We start from the raw sequence: 11,255 nt of genomic DNA, 5'->3' as shown, positions 1-11,255 counted from the left end.
AACTTTCAGAATCACAGATCATAGAAAGTGCAAAAGAAGACCATTTAGCTGCTAATCAGGCAATCCTCCCCCATTCCTGAGCCACTACACAATGATTAGGGATAATGTGAGCTGCAGATGCTGGAGAACCCGAGATAACAAAGTGTGGAGCTGGATGAACACAGCAGGCCAAGCAGCATCTCAGGAGCACAAAAACTGACGTTTCGGCCTAGACCCTTCATCAGAGAGGGGGATGGGGAGAGGGCTCTGAAATAAATAGGGAGAGAGGGGGAGGCGGATCGAAGATGGATAGAGGAGATGATAGGTAGAGAGGAGACAGACAAGTTAAAGGGGCAGGGGTGGAGCCTGTAGAGGTGAATGTAGGTGGGGAGGTAGGGAGGGGATAGGTCAGTCCGGGGAGGACAGACAGGTCAAGGGGCGGGATGAGGTTAGGAAGTAGGGAATGGAGATGCGGCTTGAGGTGGGAGGAGGGGATAGGTGAGAGGAAGAACAGGTTAGGGAGGCGGGGACAAGCTGGGCTGGTTTTGGGATGCAGTGGGGGAAGGGGAGATTTTGAAGCTTGTGAAATCCACGTTGATATCATTGGGCTGTAGGGTTGCACTGCCACAACGATGCTACCCGAAGGTAGCAGGAAACACCTCCGCTCGGTTCACAACAAACAACTGCACCTCCCAGTCGCAAACCATTTCAACTCCCCCTCCCATTCCTTAAACAACATGTCCATCATGGGCCTCCTGCAGTGCCACAATGGTGCCACCCGAACGTGCAGGAACAGCAACTCATGTTCTGCTTGGGAACCCTGCCTCCCTACCTACGCTCACCTCTACTGGATCCATCCCCGTCCCTTTAACTTGTCTGTCTCCTCTCCACCTATCTTCTCCTCTTTCCACCATTGATCCACCTCCCCCTCTCTCTCTATTTATTTCAGAATTATTTCTCTCCCCATCCCCCTCTCTGATGAAGGGTGTAGGCCTGAAACATCAGCTTAAATGATCCTGAGATGCTGCTTGGCCTGCTGTGTTCATCCAGCTTCACACTTTTTTATCACATAATGATTAGGACCCAGTTTGCTTCTTGTCCTCTCACTGCTCACTTTGTGTATCACTGCCTTGAATAAGGCCATCATCCATGGTTAGTCAAGATACCAATGAACACAGCAGGTCAAGGGGGTGGGATGAGGTGGTAGGTAGGAAATGGAGGTGCGGCTTGAGGTGGAAGGAGGGGGTAGGTGAGAGGAAGAACAGGTTAGGGAGGCAGGGACGAGGTGGGCTGGTTTTGGGATGCAATGGGGGGAAGGGACGCGCTGGGCTGGTTTTGGGATGCAGTGGCAGGAAGGGGAGATTTTGAAGCTTGTGAAATTCATGGTTAGTCAGCATCTTCCACTTGAAACAGTTCGGACAATAAATACCTTCCCAGCAAAAGAACCTGCAAATCTGACAATTTGAAGCAGATTTATGAGACAGAACTCAAACAAAATGGATTCAGACAGTTAAAGGGTAAAAGCTGAAAACAAGCCAAATCCCAACACCAGTTAGACCCCATCCAGGGACCGAGCAAACTATTGCCTCAGGATGTGAGTCAGGTGTTGCCCTGGAATCAAGTGCAAAAAACCTTGAAAATCAGGATGGGTACTGTGCGGGGATCAAATACATCCTTTGGAATAGGGGCAGTTCTGGCCTTACAGACCACTCTAATCTCTTAGACATCAAAGTATGTGACCACAATTTAAGGTTAAAGATCTGAAGTTTGTAAGCTGGAGCCAGGCCAGCTGTTGGCTGACTTTGAAAGGTTTTAGGGGAATGAAGGTGGGGTTTCCACTCTTTGCAGCTGTTTCACATCAGTATCTGAGAACCAGATGTTTAGGTAGGTCTCCTTTTGAACAATTGTTTATTTCATGATGAAAATTTATCCTTCTGAATCTTGCTCCTGTTTCCCTCACTGTTAGGAACATCAGCTCTGAACCTCAAATCCAGCTGTTCTCTTCCCTGGAACATATGCCATTCTGAACCCCACACACAGTCACATCAATTCTGGGGAAGGTTACAATATGGTTACAGGTACACATGACTGCCACCATATTTCCAGTAATGAAAGCAGTGAATGCTGAAGATAGAGTCTCTCAATGTAACTGGGAAGTGTGCTCTGATAATCAGGCTGCACTGTTCTACAAGCTTTCCCAAAATATATAAATGTGTAAAATCCCAGCAAAATGAATGATTTAAAAACCAAAAGAGCTGCGGAAAATGTAAATCAGGAACAAAAACAGAATTGCTGGAAATGATCAGCAGGTCTGGCAGCATTTGTGAAGAAAAATCACAGTTAATGTTTTGCATCGGTGACCCTTCCTCACATTAACTCTGATTTTTTTTCTACACAGATGCTGCTGAGCTTTTCCACAAGCTTCTGTTTTTGTTGTTATTATTGAAAATGAGTGAATTGCCTGACAGAATGCTACTCAGGACAAAATCAATTAACACCAGATTTCTTCCATAGCAGTAAAAATAATTTTATTTACTATGACAGACTCACTTTAACAATAGCAATGAATAGAAAGAATATCTAATTTATTCAACATAAACTAGATCCTTCATGAATACCAAATACATACACACTAAATCACAACATGGGTTTTTTTCAGCATTACTCCATATCAGCAAACTGTACTTAAGAACTAAAAAGGCACCAGAACAGAATGAAATACAGGAAGTTCTAGAAACACTGGCTATGATCTTCCAGTCTTCTGCATACTCAAGGGATGTGATAAATGTTTGGAGAATTGCAAAAGTCAAATCCTGTTTTAAAACTAATCTAAAGATAGACCAGCAAGAATAGGCCAATCAATTTGGCTTTAGTGGTGTGGAAACTCCCAGAAGCCATAATTCAAGACAAAAGTATCAGTTCCTTGGACAAGTGTGGATTCATTCACAAAAGCAAGTTTAGGTTCGTTAAGACAAGTACTTAACTAACTTGCTGGAGTTGTTTGAAGAAGTAACAGAGAGAGTTGATAAGGGTCATGCTGTTTATGTGGTGTATGTGGACTTGATAAAGGCATTTGATACAGTAACACACACAGACTTGAAAGCTCAGTTTGGACTTGAAACATTAACTTTGTTTCTTTTCCTCCATGAATGCTGCCAAACTTCCTGGGTTTCTCCAGCATTTTGTGTTTTTATTTCAAATTTCAATCTTCTGCAGTACTTTATGTTTAGTGCAGTATGACTGCCCTTGAAATCTCCTCATCCCACCTCCTCTACCTGTCCGTCTTCCCTGGACTGACTTATCCCCTCCCCACCTCCCCACCTATACTCTCCTCTCCACCTATCTTCTTTTCTCTCCATCTTTGGTCCGCCTCCCTATTTATTCCAGAACCCTCTCCCCAGCACCCACTCTGATGAAGGGTCTAGGCCCGAAACGTCAGCTTTTGTGCTCCCGAGATGCTGCTTGGCCTGCTGTGTTCATCCAGCTTCACACTTTATTATCTTGGATTCTCCAGCATCTGCAGTTCCCATTATCACAGCATTAGACTGGAATCAGAATTGGAAGGAGTTCTCTGCTGTTTGGAATTATACCTAACTCAAAAGTTTCGGTTGTTGGAGGTCAGTCATCTCAGCTCCAGGATGTCTCTGCAGGAGTTCCTCAGGATAATGCCCTATTCCTAAGCATCTTCAGCTGCTTCATCAATGTTAAGAGGGTGGTAATGGCCTAGTGGTATTATCGTTGGACTGTTAATCCAGAGATCCAGATAATGTTCTGGAGATCCAATAATCCAAGTCTGAAGCAAGCCACGGCAGATGGTGGAATTTGAATTCAGTAAAATATCTGGAACTAAGAATCTAACGATGACCGTGAATCCATTGTCGAATGATGGGAAAAACCCATCTGATTCACTAATGTACTTTAGGGAATGAAACTGTCATCCTTACCAGGTCAGGCCTATATGTGGCTCTGGGACCACAGCAATTTGGTTGACCCTGAACTGCCCCCTGGGCAATTAGGGATGGGAAATAGATAGTGCCTGGCTAGCAATGCCCTCATCCTGCTAACGAATAAAGAAGCATTAAAAGACCTTTCCTCTAACATAAAGGTTTAAGTGTGATTGTTCGCTGATGTTCGCTGATGACTGCACAATGTTTAGCATAGTTTTGATTTCTCAGGTACACAAGCAGTCTGGGTCCAAATGTAACAAATTCTAGACAATATCCAGGTTTGGGCTGAAAGTAGCAAGTAACTTTCATGCTACACAAATATTAGGCAAAAGCCATCTCCAAAAAGAGACAACCTCACCAGCACCCTTTGATATTCAATGGCATTATTATCACTAAATCCTTCACAATCAATATCGTGGGCTACCAGTGACCAGGAACTGAACTCAACCAGACATACAAATACGGTGATGACAAGAGCAGGTCAGAGGCTGGGAACCTTGCAGTGAGCAATGCACCTCCTGACTCCCCAAAGCATGTCCACCATCTACAAGGCACAAGTCAGGAGTGTGATTGGAAAAGTCTCCACTTGGCTGCATGGGTGCAGCCCCAACAACACTCAAGAAGGTTGGCACCACTCAGTACAAAGAACCCAGTTGATTGCTACTGCATTGACAAACATCAGTCCGTACACCACCCGCACTTAGCAGCAGCAATGTACCATACAAGATGCACTGCAGAAATCTCAGACACCACCTTCAAAACCCACAACCGCTACCAAAAGCTGCAGATAGATCGGGGAAACCTGCAAGTTCTGCCCCAAGTTACTCATGATTCTGACTTGGAAATGTAGTCCTTCTCCTTCAGTGTTGTTGGAACAAAATCCTGGATGTCCTTTCCTAATGCAATTGTGGCTGTACCCAGACCATATACCCTAGGACTGCAACAGTTCAAGTCAGCATCTGACCACAATCGAGAATTCTCGACGGCAACATTTTTAAAAATTTGTTTATGGGATGTGAGCATCACTGTCTGGGTCAGCATTCTTGCTCATTCCTTGTTGCCCTTGAGAAGTGGTGAGCTGCCTTCTTGAACTGCTGCAGACCACCTGTGGGCTGTGGGTTGACCCACAATTCCCTTAGGGAGGGAATTCCAGGATTTTCACCCAGGAACAGAGAAGGAACAGCGGTATATTTCCAAGTTGGGATGGGGAGTGGCTTGGTAGGGAACTTGGAAGTGGTGCTGTTCCCATATATCAACTGCCCTTGTCCTTCTAAACATAAGTGGTTGTGAGTTTGGAAGGTGCTGTGTGAGGATCTTTGGTGAATCTCTGCAGTGTGTAGACAGTACACACTGCTGTTACTGAGTGCTGGTGGTGGGGGGAGTGGGATGTTTGTGAATGTGGTACCAATCAAGTGGCTACTTTGACCTGGATGGTGTTAAGCTTCTTGAGTGTTGTTGAGGCTGCACTCATCCAGGCAAGTGGGGAGTATTCCATCACACTCCTGACTTGTGCCTTGTCGATAGTGGGCAGGATCTGGGGAGTTGGGGGAGGAGTTACTCTCTGCAATATTCAAGGAATGAGCCACGTGGGCTGTGAGCCCCGGAATACCACATGGGGAATCCCAATTCCTGGAGTGGCGTGTGGTGAAGCAAGTCCCAGTGCAGCGTAACTTACCTTGTTGCTGCTGGTAAGGAGTGGACTGGAGGCTAGAGCCATGTGAGGACAGGCGTTGGACTTGGGCTGCTACTACATACTAAGTTGCTGCTGTTTGTCACTCTTACCAGGCTATAATGTAAATCCATATCACAATGTTATAATTACCTCATTTCTAACTTATTCTTAGACATTGTTGATGACTATCACTTCTATCACTTTCCTGATGATCAAAAGTAGAATGATAGGGTGGTAATTGACTGGGATGAAATTGTCCAGCTTTTTTGTACAGGGCATAGCTGGACAATTTTTCAGATAGATGCCAGTGTTGTAACTGTACTGGAAGACCTTGGTTAGGAGAGTAATAAGTTCTCAAGCACAAATCTTCGCTACCAAGACCAAAATGTTGTCAGGGCCTGTAGCCTTTGCAATATTCAGTGTCTCCAACCATTTCTTGATATCACGTGGAGTGAACCGAATTGGCTGAAGACTTCTATCTGCAATACCAGGGACCACTGGAGGAGGCTGAGATGGATCATCCATTAAGCACTTCTGGCTGAAGATTTCTAGAAAATCTTTAGCCTTGTCCTTTGCATTAATGTGCTGGGCTGTTCCATTATTGAGAATGGGGATATTTGTGGAGCCTAGCTATTCATTTTCCAACCAGATTGTTATCCAATCCTTTGTCTGTCCAACTGTTCTCTCTCTTTAGGCTCTATCTCCATCTATTATTTACTTCTTAACCAATTCCCCCTCTCTATCATCTGCAGAAAAATCAATATTTTCCTACCTACCTTCATTTCTGAGGAAGGGTCACTGCTCAAAGATTGTTGGCTCTGATTTGTCTCCACAGAGGCCGCCAGACCTACTAAGTTTTTCTAGCAATTTCTGTTTTTGTTTGATTTCCCAGCATCTGCAGTTCTTTTGGTTTTTATTTAGCACTCTGGTAACTCTCTTCTATACCCTCTCCAAAGCCACCACATCCTTCCCATAATGTGGCAACCAGAATTGAATGCAACACTTTAACAAACCAAAGTCTTATAAAACTTCAATATGACGCTCTTATTCTTGTAATCAGTGCCCCAACCAATAAAGACAAGCATGCCACATGCCTTCTTTACCATGCTATCTACTTGTGTGGCCACTTTCAGGGAGCTTTGGACTTGAACCCTAAGAACCCTCTATACATCAGTGCTGTTCATGGTCTTACTATTAACTGCATTGAATTCCTTAACATTTAATAGCCCAAAGTGCAGCACCTCACACTTATCCAGATTTAATTCCATCTGCCATTTCTCCACTCATATCTGCAACCAAATTATATCCCACTACATCCTTTGACAACCTTCTACACTATTCACAACTCCTCCAATCTTTGTATCGTCAGCAGACTTACTAACCCACCCATCTACATTATCATCCAAGTCATTTACATATATCACAAACAGCAAAGGTCCCAGCACAGTTCCCTATGGAACACTACCAGTCACCCAGAGTACATTTTGTGCCCTTGCGATTCTCAGTGCCGCCTCTAAGTGTTGTTCAAAGCGGAGGAGTACTGATTCATCAGTTGAGGGAGGATGGTATGTGGTAATCAACAAGAGGTTGCCGAGTCCATGCCTAATCTGAAGCAATGAGTGGCTTCCTCAGCTGGTTGAAGGTTGGGGGAGTTGTGTACAGCATGGAGGGCTGTTGTAGGTTGCAACAGTACATTGATAGGATGCAGAGCTGGGCAAAGAAGTGGCAGATGGAATTCAACCCAGAAAAACGTGAAGTGATTCATTTTGGAAGATCAAATTTGAATGCAGAATACAGGGTTCATGGCAGGATTCTTAGCAGCATGGAGGAAGAGAGGGATCTTGGGGTCCACGTCCATACACCCCTCAAAGTTGTCACACAAGTTGATAAGGTTGTCAAGAAGGCGTACGGTGTGTTGGCTTTCATTAGCAGGGGAATTGAGTTTAAGAGCTGTGAAGTTAAGCAGCAGATCTATATAAGTCTGGTTAGAACACACTTGGAATATGATGTTCAGTTCTGGTCACCTCATTGTAGGAAGGATGTGGAAGTTTTAGAGAGAGTGCAGAGGAGATTTACCAGGATGCTGCCTGGAATGGAGGGCAGGTCTTTTGAGGAAAGGTTGAGGGAGCTAGGGCTCTTTCCATTGGAGCCAAGAAGGATGAGAGGTAACTTTATAAAGGTGTACAAGATGATGAGAGGCATAGATAGAGTGGATAGTCAGAGACTTCTTCCCAGGGCAGATATTACTATTATGAGGCGCCATAATTTTAAGGTGATTGGAGGAAGGTATAGGGGAAGGGAGATGTCAGAGGTAGGTTCTTCACACAGAGAGTGGTGTGTGTGTGGAATGCACTGGTGGCAGTAGAGTCAGATACTTTAGAGACATTTAAATAACTTTTGGATAGGTACATGGAGGATAGTAAAATGTAGGGTATGCTGGGTAGATTGATCTTAGTAGGATGATAAGGTACTGAATAGATACTTTGGATCTGTCTTCACTAGGGAAGACACAAGCCATCTCCCAGATGTTATAGTGGCTGAAGGACCTAGGGTAATGGACGAACTGAAGAGTATTTATATTAGGCAGGAAATGGTGTTGGATAGTCTGTTGGGTCTGAAGGCTGATAAGTCCCCGGGACCTGATGGTCTGCATCCCAGGGTACTTAAGGAGGTGGCTCTAGAAATCGTGGGCGCATTGGTAATCATTTTCCAATGTTCTATAGATTCAGGATCAGTTCCTGCAGATTGGAGGGTGGCTAATTTTGTCCCACTTTTCAAGAAAGGAGGGAGAGAGAAAACAAGGAATTATAGCCCGGTTAACCTGCCGTCAGTGGTTGGAAAGATGCTAGAGTCAGTTATAAAAGATGAAATCACGACTCATTTGGATAGCAGTAACAGAATAGGTCAGAGTCAGCATGGATTTATGAAGGGGAAATCGTGCTTGACTAATCTTCTGGAATTTTTTGAGGCTGTATCTATGAAAATGGACAAGGGAGAGCCAGTGGATGTAGTATACCTGGACTTTCAGAAAGCCTTTGATAAAGTCCCACATAGGAGATTAGTGAACAAAATTAGGGCACATGGTATTGGGGGCAAAATACTGAGTTGGATTGAAAATTGGCTGGCTGACAGGAAGCAAAGAGTAGTGATAAACGGGTCCCTTTCGGAATGGCAGGCAGTGACCAGTGGGGTTCCACAAGGTTCAGTGCTGGGACCGTAGCTGTTTACAATATACATTAATGATATAGACAAAGGCATTAAAAATAATATTAGCAAATTTGCTGATGACACAAAGCTGGGTGGCAGTGACATGATAAAGGTGTACAAGATGATGAGAGGCATAGATAGAGTGGATAGTCAGACACTTTTTCCCAGTGTGAAATGTGAGGAGGATGTTATGAGAATGCAGGGTGACTTGGACAGGTTAGGTGAGTGGACAGATGCATGAAAGATGCAGTTTAATGTGGATAAATATGTGGTTATCCACTTTGGTGGCAAGAACAGGAAGGCAGATTACTATCTAAATGGAGTCAAGTTAGGTAAAGGTGAAGTACAACAAGATCTAGGTGTTCTTGTACATCAGTCAGTGAAAGTAAGCATGCAGGTACAGCAGGCAGTGAAGAAAGCTAATAGCATGCTGGCCTTCATAGAACATAGAACATTATAGCACAGTACAGGCCCTTCAGCCCTCAATGTTGCGTCGACCTGTCATACCGATCTGAAGCCCATCTAACCTACACTATTCCATGTACGTCCATATGCTTGTCCAATGATGACTTAAATGTACCTAAAGTTGGCAAATCTACAACCGTTGCAGGCAAAGCGTTCCATTGCCTTACTACTCTCTGAGTAAAGAAGCTACCTCTGACATCTGTCCTATGTCTTTCACCCCTCAATTTAAAGCTATGCCCCCTCGTGCTCACCATCACCATCCTAGGAAAAAGGCTCTCCCTATCCACCCTATCTAACCCTCTGATTATTTTATATGTTTCAATTAAGTCACCTCTCAACCTTCTTCTTTCCAATGAAACAGCCTCAAGTCCCTCAGCCTTTCCTCGTAAGACCTTCCCTCCATACCAGGCAACATCCTAGTCAATCTCCTCTGCACCCTTTCCAAAGCTTCCACATCCTTCCTATAATGCGGTGACCAGAACTGTACGCAATACTCCAAGTGCGGCCGCACCAGAGTTTTGTACAGCTTTACCATCACCTCTTGGTTCCGGAACCCGATCCCTCTATTAATAAAAGCTAAAACACTGTATGCCTTCTTAACAGCCCTGTCAACCTGGGTGGCAACTTTCAATGATCTGTGTACATGGACACCAAGATCTCACTGCTCATCTACACTACTAAGAATCATAACAAGAGGAATTGAGTATAGGAGCAAAGAGGTCCTTCTGCAGCTGTACAGGGCCCTGGTGAGACCACACCTGGAGTATTGTGTGCAGTTTTGGTCTCTAAATTTGAGGAAGGACATTCTGGCTATTGAGGGACTGCAGCATAGGTTCACGGGGTCAGTTCCAGGAATGGTGGGACTACCATATGTTGAAAGATTGGAGCAACTGGGCTTGTATACACTTGAGTTTAGAAGGATGAGAGCGGATCTGATTGAGACGTATAAGATTATTAAGGGATTGGACACTCTGGAGGCAGGAAGGATGTTTCCGCTGATGGGGGAGTCCAGAATCAGATGACACAGTTTAAGAATAAAGGGTAGGCCATTTAGAACAGAGTTGAGGAGAATCTTCTTCACCCAGAGAGTGGTGGATATATGGAATGCTCTGCCCCAGAAGGCAGTGGAGGCCAACTCTCTGGATACTTTCAAGAAAGAGATGGATAGAGCTCTTAAAGATAGTGGAATCAAGGGTTATGGGGATAAGGCAGGAATAGGATACTGATTGTGGATGATCAGCCATGATCATAATGAATGGTGGTGCTGGCCTGAAGCGCCGAATGGCCTACTCCAGCACCTATTGTCTATTGTCTATAAGTCGGCATAACATCGTAGGCCGCAGGGCCTGAACTGTGCTGTAATGCCCTATGTCCTATGTACGTTCTAGGCCATTTCAGAGGGCAACTGAGAGTCAACCACATTGATGTGGGTCTGGAATCACATGTAGGCCAGAACAGGTGGAGGACATTAGTGAACCAGATGGGTTTTTCTGACAGTACACAACAGTTTCATTTTCATCATTAGATTCTTAATTCCAGTTTTTTTTAATTGAATTCAAATTCCACAGTCTACCCAGGTCCTCAGAACGTTAGCTGTGTTTCTAGATTAATAGTCTAGTGATAATACCACTAGACCATCGCTTCCCCTGTCAATTAGGCAATAAATGCCTACTCAGCCAACAGCATTCACAGTTCATGAACAAAATACAGCAAAAGATTCACAAGAATGGTTTAGGGGATGTGGAAATCCAGTTATATCAATAGAGGGAGAACGAAGACCAGTTTCCTCAAAACACGTTGGGAGGAGATTCAATCAAAATGGCCAAAATAATTTGCGTATAGGGAGAACTGATTGACAGAAACTGTATCCTTTGGTTGCAGAATGGAGAACCAAGGGCCACAGTTTTAAGGTGATAAGATCATAAGATATAGGAGCAGAAGTAGGCTATTCAGCCCATTTGAGTCTGGTCTACCACCCAATGAGA

The sequence above is a fragment of the Stegostoma tigrinum genome, chromosome 9, assembly GCF_030684315.1.
Source record: "Stegostoma tigrinum isolate sSteTig4 chromosome 9, sSteTig4.hap1, whole genome shotgun sequence".
In the NCBI taxonomy this organism is placed as follows: Eukaryota; Metazoa; Chordata; class Chondrichthyes; order Orectolobiformes; family Stegostomatidae; genus Stegostoma; species Stegostoma tigrinum.
Note: the sequence above shows the minus strand (reverse complement) of the source record.